Below are 13,815 nucleotides of genomic sequence, written 5' to 3'. Positions count from 1 at the left end.
CCACAGCTCATAAGTGGTGGTGATTAAAGATAATCAGAAATACTGTCAGATCCCCAAATGGGCACATTTATAAGCCTACATTTGCTCGCAGGCCAGGTAGCCTAGGCCTACTTCTATGGGTAATCAGGTGCGCGTCCTTAAACATTGTTGACAGGAGCACTCCAAACAAAACACAATGAATAAATGGACAACTCGGAAATGGAATGAAATAAAACAGAACTTGTTTCCATCCCCGCGGCTTCAGCAATGGATCAGTCCACTGAGATATGCGTCAATCAAGTCGTGCCATAAATCCTTTTTTTGGGGAAACTGCTCGACTAAAACATTCCCAGTTGACCAACAGCCTATGGACCAGTTGACTAAATGGTGTCAGCCCTATTTGATACTGAGATTAAAAAAAACCCAGCTGCACTGGACTTTTAGCAGATTCATTTCAAAGGGTGATTCAAACAAAACACCCAGTTGCGTTGGCCGGGAATCGAAAAAGGGTCAACTGCTTGGAAGGCAGCTATGCTCACCACTATACCACCAACGCTTACCAAATAACTGCCTGGAGCAGTCTTTGTTTGAAAGTGAAAGTAAAAGAAAACCTACATTTTACATTAGCAGAATAATAATGGGATTCCCTAAAAAACACATCACTGACATCACCAGGCGGTAAATTACTTAATAGACCAATAACAAAGAGTTACAAACAGCTCTGCCAATAACAGCTAGTTTTCAGGTTTCCCCCTTTCCACTCAGACAATGCCAGACATTCCTAGCAAAATTCTTGCTTGACAAATTGCTCTTTACTAACAAGTCATTTTTGATCATTTTTGATCATTTTAATTGAAAACAATCACACTAAGGTATTTCATTGTTACCCAGAAATAATTAGATATAAGGGCAGTCCACGACAAAAAAAATGTTTCGTCGACCAAAAGCCGTCTGTTCTTTCGACCAATCGACTGGTCCAAATTTTAAAAAGTGTATTTTTCCATATATAGACACACCCTATGTGTTTGAATAAAATCAACTATATGTAGGCTACTGAGCTTGTCTGATGCTTTAAGCACACTGTGATTAAATAACAAAGACACAAATTACTCAAGAGGGTGTCAGAAACCAAGATAACCTAACCAGAAAAAAAAACCTGTTCCCGAATCTCCTCCTCCCGCTGCTGATGCTCTAGTGGCAGAGCTAGCACCATTACACTCCCGGTATTAGGCTACACCAGGGGGTCGGTTTCCATTTAGAGTGCCAATTAACCTTGAATTAATTTTTTACCCCCAAATGTCATTATATCCAATTGGAAGTTACAGTCTTGTCTCCGCAACAGACTCAGGATAGGTGAAGGTTGAGAGCCACGCGTCCTCCGAAACACAACCCAGCCAAGCTGCACTGCTAACTTAACCTGGAAACCAGCCGCACCAATGTGTCGGAGGAAACACCGTACACCTGGCGACCGTGTCGGCGCGCATTGCACCTGGCCCTCCACAGGAATTGCTAGTGCGCGAAGGGACAAAAACATCCCTGCCGGCCAAACCCTCCACTAAACCAGACGCCACTGGGCCAATTGTGCACCGCCCCATGGGTCTCCCGGTAGCAACCAGCAGCAGAGAACACAGACTTGAACCGGGATCTCTAGCAGCAGGGATAGCTATGCGTTGCAATGCCTTAGAACACTGCACCACTCAGGAGGCCCGCCAACTTATCTTACCATTTTGACCGATCTGCGTGCCAGTTATGGTTTTCATATGCATATTTTCGTAGAACAGTTGAATTTATTTCATATGTAAAGTCTTTGTATCTCAAAATCATTTTCAAGTGATGAATAAAAATGATATCTAAACCGAAATGAAAATGACCCAAATCTAAAAGTAACTTCTATTGCCATTGCCAACTATGTAAAAATGGCCTACATAAAGCCAACAAATAAAATCATTACAGTCTGAAGGTGAAAAAAATATCCCGATAAAAAATAAATCCCTTTGGCTACACATGGCCTTTCTGCAATGAACTTGAAACAATGTATCAACTATCAACAGTTTGGTCCAGCCAGATGCTTGAGCTAACAAACTTGCAACATTGTATAAAATATTTTGGACCCTCAGTTTCCCCTGCCATTGACCTCTGGGCAGACACAGCTGTAGGCTCTATACCAGGCTAATTGCGCAAGCACAAGAAGTAATCAGGTAGACTTGTTTTGTAACGTTTCCACCGGATCAGAGCATGACATTTTTTTATTTGATTTGCTGAGTGGTTATCCAAAGGGAGAGAGCTGGAAATATTTTTCAAATAGGCTACATTGAGCAACTATTGACATTCTCAATGGATGTAATAACAGACTTTGTTTCCTTGCTGTATGAGGTGAAGAAAAATGTACTTTGAGAAGCTCCACAGCTCATAAGTGGTGGTGATTAAAGATAATCAGAAATACTGTCAGATCCCCAAATGGGCACATTTATAAGCCTACATTTGCTCGCAGGCCAGGTAGCCTAGGCCTACTTCTATGGGTAATCAGGTGCGCGTCCTTAAACATTGTTGACAGGAGCACTCCAAACAAAACACAATGAATAAATGGACAACTCGGAAATGGAATGAAATAAAACAGAACTTGTTTCCATCCCCGCGGCTTCAGCAATGGATCAGTCCACTGAGATATGCGTCAATCAAGTCGTGCCATAAATCCTTTTTTTGGGGAAACTGCTCGACTAAAACATTCTCAGTTGACCAACAGCCTATGGACCAGTTGACTAAATGGTGTCAGCCCTATTTGATACTGAGATTTAAAAAAAAACAGCTGCACTGGACTTTTAGAAGATTCATTTCAAAGGGTGATTCAAACAAAACACCCAGTTGCGTTGGCCGGGAATCGAACCCGGGTCAACTGCTTGGAAGGCAGCTATGCTCACCACTATACCACCAACGCTTACCAAATAACTGCCTGGAGCAGTCTTTGTTTGAAAGTGAAAGTAAAAGTAAACCTACATTTTACATTAGCAGAATAATAATGGGATTCCCTAAAAAACACATCACTGACATCACCAGGCGGTAAATTACTTAATAGACCAATAACAAAGAGTTACAAACAGCTCTGCCAATAACAGCTAGTTTTCAGGTTTCCCCCTTTCCACTCAGACAATGCCAGACATTCCTAGCAAAATTCTTGCTTGACAAATTGCTCTTTACTAACAAGTCATTTTTGATCATTTTTGATCATTTTAATTGAAAACAATCACACTAAGGTATTTCATTGTTACCCAGAAATGATTAGATATAAGGGCAGTCCACGACAAAAAAAATGTTTCGTCGACCAAAAGCCGTCTGTTCTTTCGACCAATCGACTGGTCCAAATTTTAAAAAGTGTATTTTTCCATATATAGACACACCCTATGTGTTTGAATAAAATCAACTATATGTAGGCTACTGAGCTTGTCTGATGCTTTAAGCACACTGTGATTAAATAACAAAGACACAAATTACTCAAGAGGGTGTCAGAAACCAAGATAACCTAACCAGAAAAAAAAACCTGTTCCCGAATCTCCTCCTCCCGCTGCTGATGCTCTAGTGGCAGAGCTAGCACCATTACACTCCCGGTATTAGGCTACACCAGGGGGTCGGTTTCCATTTAGAGTGCCAATTAACCTTGAATTAATTTTTTACCCCCAAATGTCATTATATCCAATTGGAAGTTACAGTCTTGTCTCCGCAACAGACTCAGGATAGGTGAAGGTTGAGAGCCACGCGTCCTCCAAAACACAACCCAGCCAAGCTGCACTGCTCACTTAACCTGGAAACCAGCCGCACCAATGTGTCGGAGGAAACACCGTACACCTGGCGACCGTGTCGGCGCGCATTGCACCTGGCCCTCCACAGGAATTGCTAGTGCGCGAAGGGACAAAGACATCCCTGCCGGCCAAACCCTCCACTAAACCAGACGCCACTGGGCCAATTGTGCACCGCCCCATGGGTCTCCCGGTAGCAACCAGCAGCAGAGAACACAGACTTGAACCGGGATCTCTAGCGGCAGGGATAGCTATGCGTTTCAATGCCTTAGAACACTGCACCACTCAGGAGGCCCGCCAACTTATCTTACCATTTTGACCGATCTGCGTGCCAGTTATGGTTTTCATATGCATATTTTCGTAGAACAGTTGAATTTATTTCATATGTAAAGTCTTTGTATCTCAAAATCATTTTCAAGTGATGAATAAAAATGATATCTAAACCGAAATGAAAATGACCCAAATCTAAAAGTAACTTCTATTGCCATTGCCAACTATGTAAAAATGGCCTACATAAAGCCAACAAATAAAATCATTACAGTCTGAAGGTGAAAAAAATATCCCGATAAAAAATAAATCCCTTTGGCTACACATGGCCTTTCTGCAATGAACTTGAAACAATGTATCAACTATCAACAGTTTGGTCCAGCCAGATGCTTGAGCTAACAAACTTGCAACATTGTATAAAATATTTTGGACCCTCAGTTTCCCCTGCCATTGACCTCTGGGCAGACACAGCTGTAGGCTCTATACCAGGCTAATTGCGCAAGCACAAGAAGTAATCAGGTAGACTTGTTTTGTAACGTTTCCACCGGATCAGAGCATGACATTTTTTTATTTGATTTGCTGAGTGGTTATCCAAAGGGAGAGAGCTGGAAATATTTTTCAAATAGGCTACATTGAGCAACTATTGACATTCTCAATGGATGTAATAACAGACTTTGTTTCCTTGCTGTATGAGGTGAAGAAAAATGTACTTTGAGAAGCTCCACAGCTCATAAGTGGTGGTGATTAAAGATAATCAGAAATACTGTCAGATCCCCAAATGGGCACATTTATAAGCCTACATTTGCTCGCAGGCCAGGTAGCCTAGGCCTACTTCTATGGGTAATCAGGTGCGCGTCCTTAAACATTGTTGACAGGAGCACTCCAAACAAAACACAATGAATAAATGGACAACTCGGAAATGGAATGAAATAAAACAGAACTTGTTTCCATCCCCGCGGCTTCAGCAATGGATCAGTCCACTGAGATATGCGTCAATCAAGTCGTGCCATAAATCCTTTTTTTGGGGAAACTGCTCGACTAAAACATTCTCAGTTGACCAACAGCCTATGGACCAGTTGACTAAATGGTGTCAGCCCTATTTGATACTGAGATTTAAAAAAAAACAGCTGCACTGGACTTTTAGAAGATTCATTTCAAAGGGTGATTCAAACAAAACACCCAGTTGCGTTGGCCGGGAATCGAACCCGGGTCAACTGCTTGGAAGGCAGCTATGCTCACCACTATACCACCAACGCTTACCAAATAACTGCCTGGAGCAGTCTTTGTTTGAAAGTGAAAGTAAAAGTAAACCTACATTTTACATTAGCAGAATAATAATGGGATTCCCTAAAAAACACATCACTGACATCACCAGGCGGTAAATTACTTAATAGACCAATAACAAAGAGTTACAAACAGCTCTGCCAATAACAGCTAGTTTTCAGGTTTCCCCCTTTCCACTCAGACAATGCCAGACATTCCTAGCAAAATTCTTGCTTGACAAATTGCTCTTTACTAACAAGTCATTTTTGATCATTTTTGATCATTTTAATTGAAAACAATCACACTAAGGTATTTCATTGTTACCCAGAAATGATTAGATATAAGGGCAGTCCACGACAAAAAAAATGTTTCGTCGACCAAAAGCCGTCTGTTCTTTCGACCAATCGACTGGTCCAAATTTTAAAAAGTGTATTTTTCCATATATAGACACACCCTATGTGTTTGAATAAAATCAACTATATGTAGGCTACTGAGCTTGTCTGATGCTTTAAGCACACTGTGATTAAATAACAAAGACACAAATTACTCAAGAGGGTGTCAGAAACCAAGATAACCTAACCAGAAAAAAAAACCTGTTCCCGAATCTCCTCCTCCCGCTGCTGATGCTCTAGTGGCAGAGCTAGCACCATTACACTCCCGGTATTAGGCTACACCAGGGGGTCGGTTTCCATTTAGAGTGCCAATTAACCTTGAATTAATTTTTTACCCCCAAATGTCATTATATCCAATTGGAAGTTACAGTCTTGTCTCCGCAACAGACTCAGGATAGGTGAAGGTTGAGAGCCACGCGTCCTCCAAAACACAACCCAGCCAAGCTGCACTGCTCACTTAACCTGGAAACCAGCCGCACCAATGTGTCGGAGGAAACACCGTACACCTGGCGACCGTGTCGGCGCGCATTGCACCTGGCCCTCCACAGGAATTGCTAGTGCGCGAAGGGACAAAGACATCCCTGCCGGCCAAACCCTCCACTAAACCAGACGCCACTGGGCCAATTGTGCACCGCCCCATGGGTCTCCCGGTAGCAACCAGCAGCAGAGAACACAGACTTGAACCGGGATCTCTAGCGGCAGGGATAGCTATGCGTTTCAATGCCTTAGAACACTGCACCACTCAGGAGGCCCGCCAACTTATCTTACCATTTTGACCGATCTGCGTGCCAGTTATGGTTTTCATATGCATATTTTCGTAGAACAGTTGAATTTATTTCATATGTAAAGTCTTTGTATCTCAAAATCATTTTCAAGTGATGAATAAAAATGATATCTAAACCGAAATGAAAATGACCCAAATCTAAAAGTAACTTCTATTGCCATTGCCAACTATGTAAAAATGGCCTACATAAAGCCAACAAATAAAATCATTACAGTCTGAAGGTGAAAAAAATATCCCGATAAAAAATAAATCCCTTTGGCTACACATGGCCTTTCTGCAATGAACTTGAAACAATGTATCAACTATCAACAGTTTGGTCCAGCCAGATGCTTGAGCTAACAAACTTGCAACATTGTATAAAATATTTTGGACCCTCAGTTTCCCCTGCCATTGACCTCTGGGCAGACACAGCTGTAGGCTCTATACCAGGCTAATTGCGCAAGCACAAGAAGTAATCAGGTAGACTTGTTTTGTAACGTTTCCACCGGATCAGAGCATGACATTTTTTTATTTGATTTGCTGAGTGGTTATCCAAAGGGAGAGAGCTGGAAATATTTTTCAAATAGGCTACATTGAGCAACTATTGACATTCTCAATGGATGTAATAACAGACTTTGTTTCCTTGCTGTATGAGGTGAAGAAAAATGTACTTTGAGAAGCTCCACAGCTCATAAGTGGTGGTGATTAAAGATAATCAGAAATACTGTCAGATCCCCAAATGGGCACATTTATAAGCCTACATTTGCTCGCAGGCCAGGTAGCCTAGGCCTACTTCTATGGGTAATCAGGTGCGCGTCCTTAAACATTGTTGACAGGAGCACTCCAAACAAAACACAATGAATAAATGGACAACTCGGAAATGGAATGAAATAAAACAGAACTTGTTTCCATCCCCGCGGCTTCAGCAATGGATCAGTCCACTGAGATATGCGTCAATCAAGTCGTGCCATAAATCCTTTTTTTGGGGAAACTGCTCGACTAAAACATTCTCAGTTGACCAACAGCCTATGGACCAGTTGACTAAATGGTGTCAGCCCTATTTGATACTGAGATTTAAAAAAAAACAGCTGCACTGGACTTTTAGAAGATTCATTTCAAAGGGTGATTCAAACAAAACACCCAGTTGCGTTGGCCGGGAATCGAACCCGGGTCAACTGCTTGGAAGGCAGCTATGCTCACCACTATACCACCAACGCTTACCAAATAACTGCCTGGAGCAGTCTTTGTTTGAAAGTGAAAGTAAAAGTAAACCTACATTTTACATTAGCAGAATAATAATGGGATTCCCTAAAAAACACATCACTGACATCACCAGGCGGTAAATTACTTAATAGACCAATAACAAAGAGTTACAAACAGCTCTGCCAATAACAGCTAGTTTTCAGGTTTCCCCCTTTCCACTCAGACAATGCCAGACATTCCTAGCAAAATTCTTGCTTGACAAATTGCTCTTTACTAACAAGTCATTTTTGATCATTTTTGATCATTTTAATTGAAAACAATCACACTAAGGTATTTCATTGTTACCCAGAAATGATTAGATATAAGGGCAGTCCACGACAAAAAAAATGTTTCGTCGACCAAAAGCCGTCTGTTCTTTCGACCAATCGACTGGTCCAAATTTTAAAAAGTGTATTTTTCCATATATAGACACACCCTATGTGTTTGAATAAAATCAACTATATGTAGGCTACTGAGCTTGTCTGATGCTTTAAGCACACTGTGATTAAATAACAAAGACACAAATTACTCAAGAGGGTGTCAGAAACCAAGATAACCTAACCAGAAAAAAAAACCTGTTCCCGAATCTCCTCCTCCCGCTGCTGATGCTCTAGTGGCAGAGCTAGCACCATTACACTCCCGGTATTAGGCTACACCAGGGGGTCGGTTTCCATTTAGAGTGCCAATTAACCTTGAATTAATTTTTTACCCCCAAATGTCATTATATCCAATTGGAAGTTACAGTCTTGTCTCCGCAACAGACTCAGGATAGGTGAAGGTTGAGAGCCACGCGTCCTCCAAAACACAACCCAGCCAAGCTGCACTGCTCACTTAACCTGGAAACCAGCCGCACCAATGTGTCGGAGGAAACACCGTACACCTGGCGACCGTGTCGGCGCGCATTGCACCTGGCCCTCCACAGGAATTGCTAGTGCGCGAAGGGACAAAAACATCCCTGCCGGCCAAACCCTCCACTAAACCAGACGCCACTGGGCCAATTGTGCACCGCCCCATGGGTCTCCCGGTAGCAACCAGCAGCAGAGAACACAGACTTGAACCGGGATCTCTAGCGGCAGGGATAGCTATGCGTTTCAATGCCTTAGAACACTGCACCACTCAGGAGGCCCGCCAACTTATCTTACCATTTTGACCGATCTGCGTGCCAGTTATGGTTTTCATATGCATATTTTCGTAGAACAGTTGAATTTATTTCATATGTAAAGTCTTTGTATCTCAAAATCATTTTCAAGTGATGAATAAAAATGATATCTAAACCGAAATGAAAATGACCCAAATCTAAAAGTAACTTCTATTGCCATTGCCAACTATGTAAAAATGGCCTACATAAAGCCAACAAATAAAATCATTACAGTCTGAAGGTGAAAAAAATATCCCGATAAAAAATAAATCCCTTTGGCTACACATGGCCTTTCTGCAATGAACTTGAAACAATGTATCAACTATCAACAGTTTGGTCCAGCCAGATGCTTGAGCTAACAAACTTGCAACATTGTATAAAATATTTTGGACCCTCAGTTTCCCCTGCCATTGACCTCTGGGCAGACACAGCTGTAGGCTCTATACCAGGCTAATTGCGCAAGCACAAGAAGTAATCAGGTAGACTTGTTTTGTAACGTTTCCACCGGATCAGAGCATGACATTTTTTTATTTGATTTGCTGAGTGGTTATCCAAAGGGAGAGAGCTGGAAATATTTTTCAAATAGGCTACATTGAGCAACTATTGACATTCTCAATGGATGTAATAACAGACTTTGTTTCCTTGCTGTATGAGGTGAAGAAAAATGTACTTTGAGAAGCTCCACAGCTCATAAGTGGTGGTGATTAAAGATAATCAGAAATACTGTCAGATCCCCAAATGGGCACATTTATAAGCCTACATTTGCTCGCAGGCCAGGTAGCCTAGGCCTACTTCTATGGGTAATCAGGTGCGCGTCCTTAAACATTGTTGACAGGAGCACTCCAAACAAAACACAATGAATAAATGGACAACTCGGAAATGGAATGAAATAAAACAGAACTTGTTTCCATCCCCGCGGCTTCAGCAATGGATCAGTCCACTGAGATATGCGTCAATCAAGTCGTGCCATAAATCCTTTTTTTGGGGAAACTGCTCGACTAAAACATTCTCAGTTGACCAACAGCCTATGGACCAGTTGACTAAATGGTGTCAGCCCTATTTGATACTGAGATTTAAAAAAAAACAGCTGCACTGGACTTTTAGAAGATTCATTTCAAAGGGTGATTCAAACAAAACACCCAGTTGCGTTGGCCGGGAATCGAACCCGGGTCAACTGCTTGGAAGGCAGCTATGCTCACCACTATACCACCAACGCTTACCAAATAACTGCCTGGAGCAGTCTTTGTTTGAAAGTGAAAGTAAAAGTAAACCTACATTTTACATTAGCAGAATAATAATGGGATTCCCTAAAAAACACATCACTGACATCACCAGGCGGTAAATTACTTAATAGACCAATAACAAAGAGTTACAAACAGCTCTGCCAATAACAGCTAGTTTTCAGGTTTCCCCCTTTCCACTCAGACAATGCCAGACATTCCTAGCAAAATTCTTGCTTGACAAATTGCTCTTTACTAACAAGTCATTTTTGATCATTTTTGATCATTTTAATTGAAAACAATCACACTAAGGTATTTCATTGTTACCCAGAAATGATTAGATATAAGGGCAGTCCACGACAAAAAAAATGTTTCGTCGACCAAAAGCCGTCTGTTCTTTCGACCAATCGACTGGTCCAAATTTTAAAAAGTGTATTTTTCCATATATAGACACACCCTATGTGTTTGAATAAAATCAACTATATGTAGGCTACTGAGCTTGTCTGATGCTTTAAGCACACTGTGATTAAATAACAAAGACACAAATTACTCAAGAGGGTGTCAGAAACCAAGATAACCTAACCAGAAAAAAAAACCTGTTCCCGAATCTCCTCCTCCCGCTGCTGATGCTCTAGTGGCAGAGCTAGCACCATTACACTCCCGGTATTAGGCTACACCAGGGGGTCGGTTTCCATTTAGAGTGCCAATTAACCTTGAATTAATTTTTTACCCCCAAATGTCATTATATCCAATTGGAAGTTACAGTCTTGTCTCCGCAACAGACTCAGGATAGGTGAAGGTTGAGAGCCACGCGTCCTCCGAAACACAACCCAGCCAAGCTGCACTGCTCACTTAACCTGGAAACCAGCCGCACCAATGTGTCGGAGGAAACACCGTACACCTGGCGACCGTGTCGGCGCGCATTGCACCTGGCCCTCCACAGGAATTGCTAGTGCGCGAAGGGACAAAAACATCCCTGCCGGCCAAACCCTCCACTAAACCAGACGCCACTGGGCCAATTGTGCACCGCCCCATGGGTCTCCCGGTAGCAACCAGCAGCAGAGAACACAGACTTGAACCGGGATCTCTAGCGGCAGGGATAGCTATGCGTTGCAATGCCTTAGAACACTGCACCACTCAGGAGGCCCGCCAACTTATCTTACCATTTTGACCGATCTGCGTGCCAGTTATGGTTTTCATATGCATATTTTCGTAGAACAGTTGAATTTATTTCATATGTAAAGTCTTTGTATCTCAAAATCATTTTCAAGTGATGAATAAAAATGATATCTAAACCGAAATGAAAATGACCCAAATCTAAAAGTAACTTCTATTGCCATTGCCAACTATGTAAAAATGGCCTACATAAAGCCAACAAATAAAATCATTACAGTCTGAAGGTGAAAAAAATATCCCGATAAAAAATAAATCCCTTTGGCTACACATGGCCTTTCTGCAATGAACTTGAAACAATGTATCAACTATCAACAGTTTGGTCCAGCCAGATGCTTGAGCTAACAAACTTGCAACATTGTATAAAATATTTTGGACCCTCAGTTTCCCCTGCCATTGACCTCTGGGCAGACACAGCTGTAGGCTCTATACCAGGCTAATTGCGCAAGCACAAGAAGTAATCAGGTAGACTTGTTTTGTAACGTTTCCACCGGATCAGAGCATGACATTTTTTTATTTGATTTGCTGAGTGGTTATCCAAAGGGAGAGAGCTGGAAATATTTTTCAAATAGGCTACATTGAGCAACTATTGACATTCTCAATGGATGTAATAACAGACTTTGTTTCCTTGCTGTATGAGGTGAAGAAAAATGTACTTTGAGAAGCTCCACAGCTCATAAGTGGTGGTGATTAAAGATAATCAGAAATACTGTCAGATCCCCAAATGGGCACATTTATAAGCCTACATTTGCTCGCAGGCCAGGTAGCCTAGGCCTACTTCTATGGGTAATCAGGTGCGCGTCCTTAAACATTGTTGACAGGAGCACTCCAAACAAAACACAATGAATAAATGGACAACTCGGAAATGGAATGAAATAAAACAGAACTTGTTTCCATCCCCGCGGCTTCAGCAATGGATCAGTCCACTGAGATATGCGTCAATCAAGTCGTGCCATAAATCCTTTTTTTGGGGAAACTGCTCGACTAAAACATTCTCAGTTGACCAACAGCCTATGGACCAGTTGACTAAATGGTGTCAGCCCTATTTGATACTGAGATTTTAAAAAAAACAGCTGCACTGGACTTTTAGAAGATTCATTTCAAAGGGTGATTCAAACAAAACACCCAGTTGCGTTGGCCGGGAATCGAACCCGGGTCAACTGCTTGGAAGGCAGCTATGCTCACCACTATACCACCAACGCTTACCAAATAACTCTCTGGAGCAGTCTTTGTTTGAAAGTGAAAGTAAAAGAAAACCTACATTTTACATTAGCAGAATAATAATGGGATTCCCTAAAAAACACATCACTGACATCACCAGGCGGTAAATTACTTAATAGACCAATAACAAAGAGTTACAAACAGCTCTGCCAATAACAGCTAGTTTTCAGGTTTCCCCCTTTCCACTCAGACAATGCCAGACATTCCTAGCAAAATTCTTGCTTGACAAATTGCTCTTTACTAACAAGTCATTTTTGCTCATTTTGCTCATTTTAATTGAAAACAATCACACTAAGGTATTTCATTGTTACCCAGAAATGATTAGATATAAGGGCAGTCCACGACAAAAACAACGTTTCGTCGACCAAAAGCCGTCTGTTCTTTCGACCAATCGACTGGTCCAAATTTTAAAAAGTGTATTTTTCCATATATAGACACACCCTATGTGTTTGAATAAAATCAACTATATGTAGGCTACTGAGCTTGTCTGATGCTTTAAGCACACTGTGATTAAATAACAAAGATACAAATTACTCAAGAGGGTGTCAGAAACCAAGATAACCTAACCAGAAAAAAAAACCTGTTCCCGAATCTCCTCCTCCCGCTGCTGATGCTCTAGTGGCAGAGCTAGCACCATTACGCTCCCGGTATTAGGCTACACCAGGGGTCGGTTTCCATTTAGAGTGCCAATTAACCTTGAATTAATTTTTTACCCCCAAATGTCATTATATCCAATTGGAAGTTACAGTCTTGTCTCATCTCCGCAACAGACTCAGGATAGGTGAAGGTTGAGAGCCACGCGTCCTCCGAAACACAACCCAGCCAAGCTGCACTGCTCACTTAACCTGGAAACCAGCCGCACCAATGTGTCGGAGGAAACACCGTACACCTGGCGACCGTGTCGGCGCGCATTGCACCTGGCCCTCCACAGGAATTGCTAGTGCGCGAAGGGACAAAAACATCCCTGCCGGCCAAACCCTCCACTAAACCAGACGCCACTGGGCCAATTGTGCACCGCCCCATGGGTCTCCCGGTAGCAACCAGCAGCAGAGAACACAGAATTGAACCGGGATCTCTAGCAGCAGGGATAGCTATGCGTTGCAATGCCTTAGAACACTGCACCACTCAGGAGGCCCGCCAACTTATCTTACCATTTTGACCGATCTGCGTGCCAGTTATGGTTTTCATATGCATATTTTCGTAGAACAGTTGAATTTATTTCATATGTAAAGTCTTTGTATCTCAAAATCATTTTCAAGTGATGAATAAAAATGATATCTAAACCGAAATGAAAATGACCCAAATCTAAAAGTAACTTCTATTGCCATTGCCAACTATGTAAAAATGGCCTACATAAAGCCAACAA

General features: G+C 41.9%; 5 non-coding genes across 5 annotated transcripts; all 5 read right to left on the bottom strand.

Moving 5' to 3' along the window:
• Window positions 1-2,842: 2,842 nt before the first annotated feature.
• Window positions 2,843-2,914, bottom strand: trnag-ucc (transfer RNA glycine (anticodon UCC)). Its single transcript has one exon. It is a non-coding gene; the product is annotated as a tRNA-Gly (tRNA).
• Window positions 2,915-5,221: 2,307 nt separating this feature from the next.
• Window positions 5,222-5,293, bottom strand: trnag-ucc (transfer RNA glycine (anticodon UCC)). Its single transcript has one exon. It is a non-coding gene; the product is annotated as a tRNA-Gly (tRNA).
• Window positions 5,294-7,600: 2,307 nt separating this feature from the next.
• trnag-ucc (transfer RNA glycine (anticodon UCC)) lies at window positions 7,601-7,672 on the bottom strand. Its single transcript has one exon. It is a non-coding gene; the product is annotated as a tRNA-Gly (tRNA).
• Window positions 7,673-9,979: 2,307 nt separating this feature from the next.
• trnag-ucc (transfer RNA glycine (anticodon UCC)) lies at window positions 9,980-10,051 on the bottom strand. Its single transcript has one exon. It is a non-coding gene; the product is annotated as a tRNA-Gly (tRNA).
• Window positions 10,052-12,358: 2,307 nt separating this feature from the next.
• On the bottom strand, window positions 12,359-12,430 carry trnag-ucc (transfer RNA glycine (anticodon UCC)). Its single transcript has one exon. It is a non-coding gene; the product is annotated as a tRNA-Gly (tRNA).
• Window positions 12,431-13,815: the final 1,385 nt, after the last annotated feature.

Source organism: Salmo salar, chromosome 03, assembly GCF_965601325.2.
Source record: "Salmo salar chromosome 03, fSalSal1, whole genome shotgun sequence".
Classification (NCBI taxonomy): domain Eukaryota; kingdom Metazoa; phylum Chordata; class Actinopteri; order Salmoniformes; family Salmonidae; genus Salmo; species Salmo salar.
Note: the sequence above shows the minus strand (reverse complement) of the source record. Positions and strands in the feature narration are given on the sequence as shown.